The sequence below is a fragment of the Apodemus sylvaticus genome, chromosome 1, assembly GCF_947179515.1.
Source record: "Apodemus sylvaticus chromosome 1, mApoSyl1.1, whole genome shotgun sequence".
NCBI classification, from domain to species: Eukaryota; Metazoa; Chordata; class Mammalia; order Rodentia; family Muridae; genus Apodemus; species Apodemus sylvaticus.
Genome location: NC_067472.1, coordinates 107,104,677 through 107,118,463, shown reverse-complemented (window position 1 = coordinate 107,118,463; position 13,787 = coordinate 107,104,677).

Genomic DNA, 13,787 nt, shown 5'->3' with positions numbered 1-13,787 from the left:
TGCACAAGGTCCTGAGTCTTCCAGACAGTTCCCTGGAGGAGGAAGGATTACTAGTGGCCCCTGTTTTGTGGGAAAAGAAACACACAGTTCAGTGAAAAAGTGACCCGAGTTCTGTCCCACAAGGAGTTGGGAACGAATTCAGGATAAGGTGCTGTGGACTCATTAGACATCCTTTATACTCACTGTAACCTCCCATCCTCCTACTCACACATCAAACTGTTAGCCACAGCCAGGTCCCCTGAGGTCCTCAGATACCAGGATTAACCCCAAATGCGCTGGGATTGCACATTCTCAGGTCGAATGCTGACTAATAAACCAGAAATTGTGGGAGTGGGACCCAGCTCTCCAGACTTCAACAACCTACCCCAGGGTTCAGCTGGAATCCTGGGCTGTGTTGCCTCAGTTTCTATAAGGTTAAGTTAACACATGAGCTGGGTGTGACCTGGGCCAGACATCCTTTTAGGCCTATACAAATATTAACTCAGAGAACTTCACAATGACCTCGTGAGGAAGCCTAACGGAGGTGTGCAGAGGCAGAGGAACCCAGGCCGCTTTGCACGGCTAAAAGGGGGCAGAGTCTAGAGTCAAGCTCTTCCTGGCTAAGTAAGACAAAATCCCCAGCACTGGGTCTGGCTCCTAGAGGACATGGCTGAGAATGTGGTCGTACAGGTGGGATTACCTCACCTGAGAGAGAAGATGACCTCGGTTCTCTGAGATCTGCTGCTTTGTCAAGACTTTGGCATGAGTCACCCACAACACCAATCAGTGTCTGGAACCCTGGGCAATGCCAGCCTCACCCTGCACCAGGCCACAAGCGCAAAGCGCCATCCCAGGCTTTTGAAACACCTCACTTTATATGGGACACAGAGTGGTCTCTTACGTGGAGCTGGGACCCCAGTTTGGCCTCTCCGAACCTCTGTTTCTTGAAGTGAAGGGTGATAGCTGTAAATCCACAGGGCTTCTGTGGGGTTGGGGATGGTGACACTTCTCCCACCCAGCAGTGTGACAGAGACCATGGTTAAGCCGACTACCCCCCTTTCTTCTCCCTGCCTTCCAGTAGCTTTGGGGAATACCAGTGTCCAGAAAGGTTCAAAGGAAGAACCAAGTTCCTAAGTGAATCAAGAGCACTGGGCCTCCAGCCCTGCCCATCTCTCCACTTCCTGGGCACAGGGCTCCAGGGAGGTTAAACACAGGCGCCTGCTGTATCCAGGCAGAAATGTAGTTACCTGTGTTGGGGAGCACCAGCCCTACTACACCTCACCACATCTCACACACCACAGCACACTGGCCAGGCCAGGCCAAACTAGGCTTCCGCAATCAGTGCTGTGTTTGGGGACCAGTTGCTGCCAGGCCGAGAACATCTGAAGCTCGTTAACTGCGGGTTCCCTGGGGGCTGACCCCCTGCTCCTCTAACTCCCCCAGTGCTTTGGCTTGGGGAGAATTACCCACAGACAGAACTTGCAAAGGATGCAAACGAAGACCAGGTGAGGCGTGGCCACGAAGGTAGGGGGAGGCAGCATCTCCGGAGTGGCCTCTGGGGACCGAAGGAGAGCAGAGGTGGCAGGGAGGAGAGCCTCAGGCCTGGCCCAGCCCCAAGCCTGGCGCAGCTCCAGCCCAGAGTGGCTCACCAGTTATGCAGCCTGGGGGCAGGGGCTGTTTTTTCCTCTCCAGGCTTCAGTGCCCCTGTGTGTACGCCCCTGGAAGGGGCTGACTGGAAGGGTATACACGCAGAAGGCCTTGGCATTCTAGAATCTGGGGCCTCTGGGGTCTAGTTTAGTGCTATAGGGAGGTAAACAATCAGTAATCCAACCAGGGGCAAGTCAGTGGGCAGGAACCATGACTCCATTCAGTCCTGGAGATCATAGGAGAGTCAGGAGCAGAAGGCCAAAAATATGACCCCATAGCTCAGAACTATCAACTGAGGGTTCTCAGTGCCTAGAAGTAGCACGAATGGTTATACTGGCCAGAGGCAGGGCAGATGTGAACTGAACCTTCCAGAAGCAGGGCTTCCAGCTGGCTGCATGACCAGAAGCCAAGGGCATCTCCTCAGGACTCACCACCCTTACCTTTCTCTCCCAAAGATCACAGCCAACATTCAATGATAACTTTCTTATCATGCCCTATGCGTGTAATGGATGTACATCTAGACAGTATACATACATTAAAATCAATTCACCTTCCCTGTGTGCCAGGTCCTGATGACTGACAAACCTGGAGTGTGGCTGTCACAGGGAGTCCTGACATAGATCTTTCTCAAGACACCTCACCGGGCAGGCAGGCTGGTCCTATCATTACCCGGACCTCAGGCAGCTTCCTGTTCCCTCTTGGGACCCACGTCTCTGAGAAGCTGTGGCCTGGTGAGCCTGAGACTCACACAGCTTGGTGGCACCAGCTCTCCTCAGAGATGCCTGCTGTGGGCACTGGGGTGGACACGTCTCCAGAGAGTAGTACATCTGGTCTTTGAGACTGAGGGCGTGCATGTGGCCAAAGTGGGCTTTCCCCAGCCTTGGTTCTGCTCTGGATGCCCTACTGCTCAGAGCACACCTCAAGCACAGGCTGCAGAGTGCCTCTGAGCTGGGAGCCTGTGATTCATTGAACTTCAAAGACTATATCTCTAAAGGCCCAGTCACAACTGGACCACTCTAAACATACTGCCACAATTAAACACTTGATCATTTTCAAATATGAAAAACCAACCAGAGGTTTGTAGAAAATACAGACAGCTATGAAAATATGAAAAGATACCTTGGGTTAGTTTTTCAGAGAAATTTCCACTCCCCTCTGTCCTTTCTTACTTCCCTCACCTCTGCACTGATCTGAAACTCCCTCCTCCAACCCCAGACATAATCAATATCTCACTACCTTTGCCAACAGCTGTTCCCTGAGGAATCCTTGACAGCAGATCCTGGAAGACTGCCTTCGGCCGGATTCTGGAAAGGTCTGGCGTCTTTTGGAACAGCAAAGCTTCCGCCCGAACAGAATAGTTTAAGTAGGAGATATTGTAAACATTCCTCCTGGTCAGTGATCCAGAGCCTGAAGTGGCTTCTAAGTCCCTTGCCTACTTTGTGGATTGGCTGTGTGACCCTGGGCCTGTCCCTGTCCCTCTCTGAGTCTGTCTTGTCAATCGTAAAGGATTGGGCCTAATCAGGTAGCTTCTTCCTGCCAGTCCCAGGCGCTCAGGCTCAGCCTACTAGGACTGGACTCTCCTCCTGGGGATAAGCTATCACAGCACTCTGGGTTCCCCCACGAAGAGGCTCAGATTAGAGTGCCTGTCCTGTATCTATCAGGCCTGCCTAGAGCTCCCAGAAGGTAGACATCATCCAGGGCCTGCCTGTGACAGTGTGAGGTATCTGGAGCAAGCTCCTGCCTGCCTTGCACCTGGGGACTGGGCCCAGGCTTACCAATGGGTCGACTCACTGCCACATGCTCACAGCTCTGAGGAGATGTGCGGACCCTGGCTCAGCCCTCCACCTGAAGTGTTATAATGTTTCCCAGAGGGCCTCGGGGCTCATGCCATCAGGGACAGCAGTTTCCATGTGGCACTCACAGAGCTAAGTCCATTTAAAAATGAGCAATGTCTCTTCTTCTTCTTCTCCTCCTCTTCCTCTTCCTCTTTCTTCTTCCTCCTTTCTCTTTCTATTTTGACTGAGACATGTAATATAAGCTAAATGACTGCAGGAATTTACACAGAAAATACACAGACTGAATCCAAGACTGCCTCTGGTTTCTGGGGTCCTAAAGACAACAGCAAAATCCAGAAGTTTGTTCCCTTCTTTCTTAAAGCCACCCTGACTATTCCAGTTTCGTCCAGTAGGACCATAGTCAGGGCAAATGCTTGGCCTTAGGGCCCAGATGGGCTCTCTCGACCTCAGCTCATGTCCATAAACCAAGCGTAATAGTTCTCCACTTGAGCACTGCTCAGACACAGCACAGCACTGGCCATCTACTCCTTCAGTCAGCACCGCTTACCACGCGCCTTCTCTCCCCCAGCCTTGTCCAGTAATGCCTTGGAACCACAATGCCGTGGAGAAGACAGAGAATGAGCCAATAGGAAAGGCGACTGTTTAATGTTACTATTACAGAAGTCCAGAGGCAAGGCATGTGATAAAGAAAAAGAGGTTTATGAAATGCCTGAGAAATGACAGCCACATCTAGTTGGCTTCTGATGAGGGCTCAGTGCAAGGATGTGGGCAGGCATGTACAGAAGAGGGCGTGTGAGAGGGGCAGACTTACTTTATGACAACCCATTCTGAGGTAATAATCCAGCCTGAGGATTTTTTTTTTTCTGAGCTGAGAGAGACCTCACTCCTTCTTGTGAGAACTAATCCAATTTATTAAGAAAAACATAAATCCATTCATGATGGTGGTGTGCCCCTTTCCAATAGCCCTCCCCTATCATACCATTACACTGAGAGTCAGGCCTACCACATGCACCTTTGCAGGGCCCAGTATACTCCAATACATCACACAGACTGTGTTCTGTGATATCAAGAAAAACTGTCTGGAGGAAGGGAGAGTACCAGTGGGTCACACAGGGCCACCTGGCAGCCTCACCAAAAGTGGGGCTGGGTGTGAGGGAATCTCATCCCTGAAGAAGTGGCACTGCAGACATGTGGAGGAAGGGCACCCCAAACTTAGGAAGGACATCGGTGATCGTGAGAACGGGAAGAAGTGAACTGGACATGGCGCTCGGAGCCCTGAGTTCTCAGCTCCACACTGGGTTGCAGCAGCTCTGGACAGTCAGGGGACACTCCGGCAGGTGACAGTCAGAGGTCACCTCCTCATCCAGCCGGTTGACTGCACTCGACAGCCTCCATTAGACACTTCACAGTGTGGCCGAGAGCGCCTGTCAGAGACGTTCAAGAGTCAAACCTGAGTGTGGTAGATGGGGTATCGATCGGCAGGCCTGCCCTCGGCCCTGACTCCGCTGCTGACTGGCCCGTCAGTCATGTACCACAGGGAAAGGCCCTGCCCTTCCCTGACCCTCAACTTCGGGAATGACTATACACTGCTGAATATACAAAAGTGAATTGTACATTTTTTAACAAGATATTTTTTTCCTTTTTTTTTTTTTTTTTTTTTTTTTTTTTTTTGAGACAGGGCTTCACTATCTCAGGCTGTGTTCCTAGGAGACCAGCGTGAGATCCCCGAATTCCTGTCTTCAGCCTTTGGGGCCGTGCACAGCCTCTTATGCGCATGCTCGCATGCTCGTCTCTGGTTCTCATGCCGCCCCTGACGCGGCTCCCTCTGACCCTGCGCCAGGCCCGCTGCTCTGCGCTGAGGAGTCAAGGGTTGCTAGAGGGAGTAGCCAAAGCCATTCCTGAGCTGAAAGATGGCTCTGCTTGGCAGGCCTTAGCTACCAGGCCTCTCTGCAGGCAGACCCTGGTCCCCACCCCCCACCCTCCGGTCCCCACCCCCACCCTCCACCCCCACCTCCCGCCCCAGCCGGGTGCCAGTTTCCCCCTCTGCAGTGTCTTGAGGTGAGAGCTTTTCCACCATGCACAAGCCAAGCCCCGGTTCTTGGCTCCGGGTTCAGTGAGCTGATTTCCGCTGTCCCTGCCCTGGCCTGCTGCCCCAGGACCTGATGCAGGCCTCAGCCGGGCCAGGGCCCTAAGTTCTTTCCACCCTTGCTTTTTACATTTTTCTCTCACCTTCTGCTGGAACTCTCTATGTCCCCTTCCCTCTTGCTCCTCCCGCCTGCTCCCCAGTAAGTCAACGTTATGAGAAGGGTGCACAGCCCAAGACAGATGGATCAGGGTTCAAACCCCAGTTCCCCCTGCACTGGTCTGCCTACCTTTGTTTCCTGTCCTAGGAAACTGGACGAGCCTTCCAATTCCTGCTCCTCTGGAACAAGTAAGCTGAGTCTAGGGTCCTGCCAAATAGTAGGTGCTCAACAAACGGGAAGTCCCCCCCCCCACTTTCCTTGGGTACTTTCTCCCCATGAGTTTCTGCATGCCTCAGCTACACACAAAGCAACAGATAACACATATGCATGCGCGTGCACTCGCGTGCGTGCGCATGTATACACACACACACACACACACCACACACCACGCCCCCACCATGCTAGGAAGCCAATAGCATTCAGTGCCCCTGCTGGAAGACATGCCTAGTTGTCACAATAGCCACTGCCGTGGGACACCCACAGGGATTTGTAAGGTGTCCTCTAGGCTGTGATTGGGGGTCCAGAGTTGTTGGGTTTTTTTCACCAACTAGAATACAGTAGAGACATGCTGTTGACATCACAGTATGGCCCACACGCTCCCCAGTGACCCCACATCACACCGCGTGTACTTACAGGCTTCCAGCCACTTCCTGTACCCTTGACTCCAACTGGAGAGTGTAACTTCCTCAATTCTCCTTTTAAAAACTCCCTTGAGATGGAGTCTCATGTCACCCAGACTAACCTCTAACTCTTGTTAAAGGTAGCTGGGGGTAGCCTCGAACCTCTAACCCTGCCACCACTTGCTGAGTAGTAGAATTGTGGACATGCATGCATTGTAGTAGTACCTGACTGATCTCCCAAGTTTGTTTGTTTTGATGGAAAACTATTTGAATCCACATTTCTCCAAAGAAGATAAAGGGCCAATTATCACACAGACTGAGGCTCATTTGCATTCCTGACTGACAAGGGTGTGCAGTGCAGAACTGGGAATGTGGCTCCATTGGTAGAGCGCTTGCGTGGTGTGCACGGAACCCTGATTTGGTCCCCAGTACTGCGTATAATCATGCCTGTAATCTCAGCACTTGGGAGGCACAGGTAAGAGGATCATAAGTCCAACGTCATCCTTGGCTCTATATTGAGTTCAGGGCTCGTATGGGCTACAGGTGACTCTGCCTCAGAATAAAATTTTAAAAACGAGATTTCTTTTTACACTAAGATGACTGTAATGAAAACTACAACAGGAAATGGCAGGCTCTGTCAAGGCCGTGCAGAACCTGGATCCCTCAGACACTGCTGGTAGAAAGGAGGAAAGGCACAGTACCTTGGCAGACTGGCACTCTCCCAAAGTCATACAGCATTACCATATAATCTAGCAATTCCACTCCTAGTTACATACATCAAAGAATTGAAAACATACGCCTCATACAAATGTTTGCACACAACTGTCCGCAGCAGCATTATCTATAATGGCCCAAAGGGGAAGCAGTCCAGGTGTCCACCCAGCTGTTGAGTGGACAAACAGTGCAGCCAGCGTGCCCATGCCGTGGACTGATGTCCATCACAGGAAGGAATGCAGTGTCCACACATGCCACCACATGGAGAAATTCTAACACAAACTTGAAATGTCTGGAAGAGAAAAAATCCACAACCTTTTTCATTTTGCAGGAAATAATGATTTTTAAAGTCTGAGATGGTGAGTGGTATTGGGGTGTCGCTGTTAATGGGTGTGGGGTGTTTTACAGGGCGGTGGGTAGAAGTATTCTAGAATTTGAAGCGGTGAGTAGGTTGTGCATAAGTTTTCAATGGCACTTGTCTGGATCTGCGGGAATATTGAACATATTAAGCCTAGCACCTTAATGTTAAAGATAGGAAATTACAACCCAGAGAGACACAGCAGGGGCCGGAACCCAGAACTACCCTCATCTCTCCCTAGCCCCAGACTGTTTGTTCTGAGAGGACTGGATTCTCTGTCAGGCCTGCTGCTCCTATAGGGATAGCATAGCCTCAGGCTCAGAGACAGCCTCAGGCAGGATAGCATGCATTGCCAGAGGACAGAGACCCACACTGGGTGAAGCCAAGGAAACGTGGGCTTGGTGGCCCCTGGAGGTACAGGGGATGCTCAGGGCCACCAGTGATCTCCTCTTCACACCTGATTCTTCTCTTCTTCACATGGGAGGACGCACTGAGCTGGAGGCTCCCTTCAAATCCACTTCAGCCACCACAGGGAGACTGTCCAGTGTCTCCCCCAGTCACATACACCTTCTAGATCAGTTATGTAGCTTGAAAATGGAATTATCTAGAAGGCCACGGCCTTCTGTCAGGGTCTTAGACTCTGTGACTGGCACTTCTCCCCAGTCCAACATTCAGAAAATGGGGGCGTGGTGGGAGGTGGAGAATTAGAACAAGAAGAGGGAGACTGGGCAGGCACAGGCTCAGCCACCTCCTGCCCTGGGCACTGAGGGCACTGAGGGCACTGCCAACTCCAGCCAGAGAAGGTAGCCATGGTGTTTGCAGGGCAAGTGACCTGGAGCTCAAGACCCAGTTTGTCTGCTTCCTGACTGGGTGCAAGTAAGCAGTGGATCGCGAGTCTCAGCTTCCTGGGCTGCACAATTAATTTTCATTGAGTTGAAAACATTGGAGACAAAGAGCTAGAGTGCCAGCTTTAACCTCAGTCTGCTGCAGGCGAGGGCAGGGCCAAGCACCATTGCCACTGGTGCTGGGAGTGGGTTCGTGTTCTGCCACAGGTGAGAAACTGAGGATTCTGGGAAAGAGGCGTCAATGGGAGCTTCCCAGTGAGCGCAGTGAGCGGAACTACCCGTGCTGAGCTCAGGTTTCTTCTCCATGGGTGCCAAGAATGGAATCGGCTGCTGAGAGCCCAGTGCCTCTCCAACTACAGGGTGACTTTGTTCTGACAATCTGCCCTTTCTGAGCTCAGTGTCCCCTCAGACTGTGGGAGCCGGTGAACAGCAGCCCAGGGCTCATGCTCATTTAAGGCTCCTGTGAATTTGACAGTGTCGTGAACCCACCCCATGTAGTCTCTATTTTGCAGAAGCACTAAGATGCCCTCACCACCATTAGACATCTGTTCTTTTTTGTTGTAAGGCTACGGGCTGGGCATGGGTCCTTATAGGTGAGTGGCCTAGTCATGGTCTCAATGTTCCTGTAGCTGGCTGGACAAACAGCCTTACCTGGACCAGGCTCCCTGGGGCTCTGGTTGCCTGTGTGACTTTAATCAAGTCACTATGACCCACTGGGTCTCCATGACTCCTGAGGAAAGGAATTATACTTGAGGGCAAGCGCCCGAGGCTAGCTAGGCCCACAGCCCTGAAGAAGTAGATGGGCGGCCCAGCCCCCACACCTCAGCTGCATCTGGTGACATCACCCCACCTCCTCCTGTTTCCCCAGCAACTGGGGTGCTGGAGGAGGCTCCCCAGAGGCCCAGACCGTCTGGATTTCTTTGCATACAACTGTACCTCATCCACATTTGCACAATTAAATTGTCAGTCTGGGTTAAGTGCTGTCTGTTGATGGCTGTCAGCCTCTCTCTGGCTCCATTGACTGTTTGCTCAGACCCTGTGCGAATGTCTTACCCATCCCTCAGTCCTAGGGATGGAGACTATGGTAGGAGGAGTACGAATCAGGAGGCCTAGACTCCAGCCCAACTAGGCCACACGTCTGAAGTGAGTCTTGGTCAAGTTGCTTCCCCTGTCTGGGCCTATGTCTCCCCATTGTAAGAATAGGGCTAATCATGTCTACCCAGCCTTCATCCCTCTCAGAGCAGCCTCAAGGCTCACCGGCACCTGTAACTGTGGCAGAGCTTAGAAACTGTGGACTCAATGCCAAGACCAAGGTAGCTGAGAGAATGGATATATGAGACCTGAGAGGAGCCTCTGGTTCCCCACCATGTAGGTAAGGTTAGCCTACTCTCTGGTCTACCCTGCTCTCTGCCTGTGCATTTGGCTTCCCAGTTTCTTTCTAGTCTAAAGATGCAGAGTAGAGAGGGTCTAGGCTAGAAGGCCGGCTTCCCACAAATGTGCCCATCTATCCCAGATGTCCCACACCCTCCCCAGGTACAAGACTCCTGCCTGCCCCAGACCAGGGGCACGCTCTACCTGACCTTGCCCCTCTGTCTGGAGACCAGTGCGTCTCCTGTTCCTGGAGCAGACCCTGAGCCTGGCGTAAGGCCTCCCACTCTTCCTCAGACTGGCAGCTTGGAGCTGTGGATTTGCCCTTCCCTGATACCACATTTCCCCAACTTGTCTGTGCTCCTCCTGCTCCCTGCTAGGTGCCCCTCCCCCACCAGCCTGCTGACAGACAGTTCCTCTCCCACCTACACAAGAGCCGGCAAGCTTCCCATCTGGAATGGTTTATGTACCTGGCAGAAGAGGAACTAGCCTTTATCAGGGAGCTGTTACGGCCCAGCCTTCACATCCATCATCTCCTCTCCGCCCCACTGCAACCCTAGGTGGTAAAATTTACTCCTGTTTTCCAGGTGAGAGCCAAGACTCGGGCACGAGGGGGATCCATATAGAGACAGTTGGCATGGCGGCTGAAGTTCAAATCACGGCCGGCAGAGCTGGACTGACTTAGTCCTGAGTGGACATACTTCCTGTATGGAAACTGAAGCATATGGCCTTGTAAATACTTTCTATGCGTGAAATTGGGCTACTTTGCAAAGGTAGAGACCCCTGTGATGCCCCCAGCATCGTCTAGAAAAGGGGGGTCCTGGGAAGAGAGCCAGGGTCTTCAAGAGTCGTGGGTCTTTGCTTTAGACTCTAGAGGAATGAAGATATTCTTTTTTTGGTTTTTTGAGACAGGGTTTCTCTGTGTAGCCCCTGGCTGTCCTGGAACTCACTCTAGAGACCAGGCTGGCCTCAAACTCAGAAATCCACCTGCCTCTGCCTCCCAAGTGCTGGGATTAAAGGTGTGCGCCACCACCACCCAGTTGGGATGAGGGTATTCTTGGAGACAGAGCCATCCCATAATAGTAGTGACTGTCTTAGAGGGCAGAAGGCAGGGGAACTGTGCCCCTGGGATTTGTAAGCAGGGCTGGCTGAGGCTGGGGACTCTCCCTTGTGGCACTATGGTGCAGCAGTCTTTGTCTGTTTCTGATGTCCCACAAGGGATGCAGCAGGACCTGAGACCAAGGCACCACTCATCCCACATGTGCCCCTCAGATCACTGGCCACCTTAGGGCTATGGGAGTGGCCTACTCTTGAGAGGCTGAGACTGGGAAATTGTTTATGTCACATAATAATCACATATTTTAGCTTGTTCACTGGTGTGTGTGTGTGTGTGTGTGTGTGTGTGATGTACATACAGCATGTGCACATAGAGGCCACTACCTGTCACTTTCTGCCTTGTTCCCTTGTAAGCGGGTCTCTCATTTGGACCCATGTTGGCAGCCAGCCCACTTCAGTGATCCTCCTGTCTCAGTCTCTGACAGCTGAGTCAGAGAAGCACACCGCCTTGCTTTTCACATGGGTGCCGGGGGATCTCTGCTCCTTATCCGTGAGCAGAAAGTTCTCTTACCCCGGACTACCCTCGCCCTGTCTTTTCACCCTGAGCCTGTTTTTTCAGGTAGCTCAGAGCCTGAGCCCCATCCCACACCGCCCCTGGGAGCTGTGAGGGGAGCTTCTGTCGCTTCTATAACACAGGGCTTGAGGTCCGGCTTTTCTTCATCACACTGGACGAACAATATCAAGGGTGGACGGGCAGGCTTGTGGCGAGGTGCACTAGTCGGCTTTCTCATGCCTGCGGGAGATCACTGAGAAAGACAATGTCGTGGGATGGAGATTTATTTCAGCTTATGATTTCACAGGCTTCAGTCCTTAGCCCTCTGCCCTCAAGCCTCCACTCTGTATCCTTGGGCTAGGCCCAGACTGAGACACTGGCTTTTACTCAAAGTATGGAAGTAGAGGCTCAGTAGCAGAAGAAACTGTACCCAGACACACGCCTGGTGGCTCCCTGTTTGCTGGTCCTCTTCGGGTGACAGGAGTTCCTTGTCCTTCCCAGCATCTTCTCACCAACTGTCACGCAGAAGACACGTGACCCAAGCAGTCGGCCAGCCCCTCCTCCGGGACTGACACGTAGACTAGAGGGGAAAGGTCTCTGACTGGAATTTATACCTGGGGCTGTCACAACCAATTCCCAAAGGAGGAACAAGAGCAGGGGCAAGACTGGGTGGCTTCAGAGAATGGTGGTACAGCTCTTTCTCCAGGTCTCTGCTGCTCAAGTCTCCTGCCCAGAGTTTCTCTGCAGGTGAACCAGTTGTGGTCCAGTTTCTCTCCTGGAGCTGACAGAGGCCTGAGAAGCACAAACATTGTCTCCTGAGCAGCCACCGTGACCATTCAACAATGAGAATTGAAAGTGGCCTTTCAGAAGAGACGCCTCAGCAGACATGACGGGCAGTGTTTTGTTGTGTGCACCCAGGAAAGCAACCGCTCCCCACCCTATCCCGGGGTGCTATAGAAATAATAACACCTCCCCTGTGGCCCTGAAGAGGAGGAGGACAGGCCCCTCCCAGGCAGTGGGCAGAACCAGGTTTGCAGGTCTCTTGCACAACCTCTCTGCAGGCCTGGGGCTCGGTGGGCTCACCTGCAGAGCAACGACTACTTCTGAGACAAGGACACCGGACAGGTCTGGGATGTGTGTGCAGTGGGTCACACACACACATAGGAACACACGCACACTTCCTATTTGATTATCTTCCAGAAGCCTTAAGAAGGAGCTGATTGCAGTTTCTCCTCCTATTGTGCAAATGATGAAAGCAAAGATGAGATCTTGGTGGCTGAAGTACTTCTTCAGAGTCCCACAGTGGGTAAGCAGAGGACATCAGCTGAGCCCCAGGCTTAGGGGGTGACACCGACACACGTGGCTACTTAGAGTGCCTCTCCTTTGCCTAGAAGGTTTGGCCTCTGGGCATGCTAGGCCGAACCCCTCTGCTCAGACATATGATCCTTTGACCCCTGGACAGGCCGTTATCAAAGCACACGTCCGTGTCCCTTTGGGAAAAGTCAGTGACGGTTTCTGCCAGGTTCACCCAGGCCTGAGATCAGGAGTCCCTGGGAATGGGGAGAGGAAGGATAGCTGTGTCCTTCCCTTGCCTTCCCCAGGCCTCCATTTCTTCTTTTCTTCCCTCCCTCCCATCCCCGGCTCTTCCTTTGTTATAGGACCAGAGTTGGGTTCTAAGGCAGAGAGGCCTTGGAGGTTATGTAGCTCACCCTCCTTGTGGATGAGGCTTAGAGAGCAAACAGCAAACCAGTGCTGAGCTCAGCAGGTAACCAGCTCTCCTGTCCCATCTGTGGCCCTGGAAACAGCCATCCAGCCCCACCATCTCCGAGACTTTAGCGGAAGTGAATAGAGGAGGGTTCAGTGGGGGGAGGGGGTGCGGTCAGCATGACAGACTGAGCTACAGCTGGTGTGTCTCCGAGCAAGGCACACGCAGGGTGGGGCTGCAGTGCTGTGAACAGCAGCAAGCTTTCTGCAAGGCGGATTTGACTGATCAGATAACAAATATCACCCCGGTGACAGAGAAGGGCAGCATAAGCTCCAGGAGCAGCAAGAGTGTGACACCCTGTCCTGCCCTGCCTTGCTTGGAGTCTGTCCCCATTGAATTAGGGCTCAGGACCTAGGTGTCCAGCACAGGCCTTCCAGACAGAGAAAAGTTAACTATTCATAGGAAAAAGGGAGACTGGGCTGCAGGGAGTGCAGTCTTGGTCCAGATCCCCTCTGGTTCTCTCTCTCTCTCTCTCTCTCTCAGATTTTTATTTATTGTTATATGTAAGTACACTGTAGTTGTCTTCAGACACTCCAGAAGAGGGAGTCAGATCTTGTTATGCGAGATGGTTGTAAGCCTCCATGCAATTGCTGGGATTTGAACTCAGGACCTTCGGAAGAGCAGGCAGTGCTCATAACCACTGAGCCATCCCTCCAGCCATTTCCCCTTCCCCCTTCTCAATCCATGGTTTTGGCATCTCTCCCTTAGCACCGCTCCATCCCACTTAGGTTGAGGTGCTCTGCCTGAGCTGTGCCTTGTTCTCCACCCACCACACACAGGGAAGAGGCGAACAGTCAGGAGGGGCCACAGCCAGGCTACAGGAGACCTAGCACTGGCTCCGGG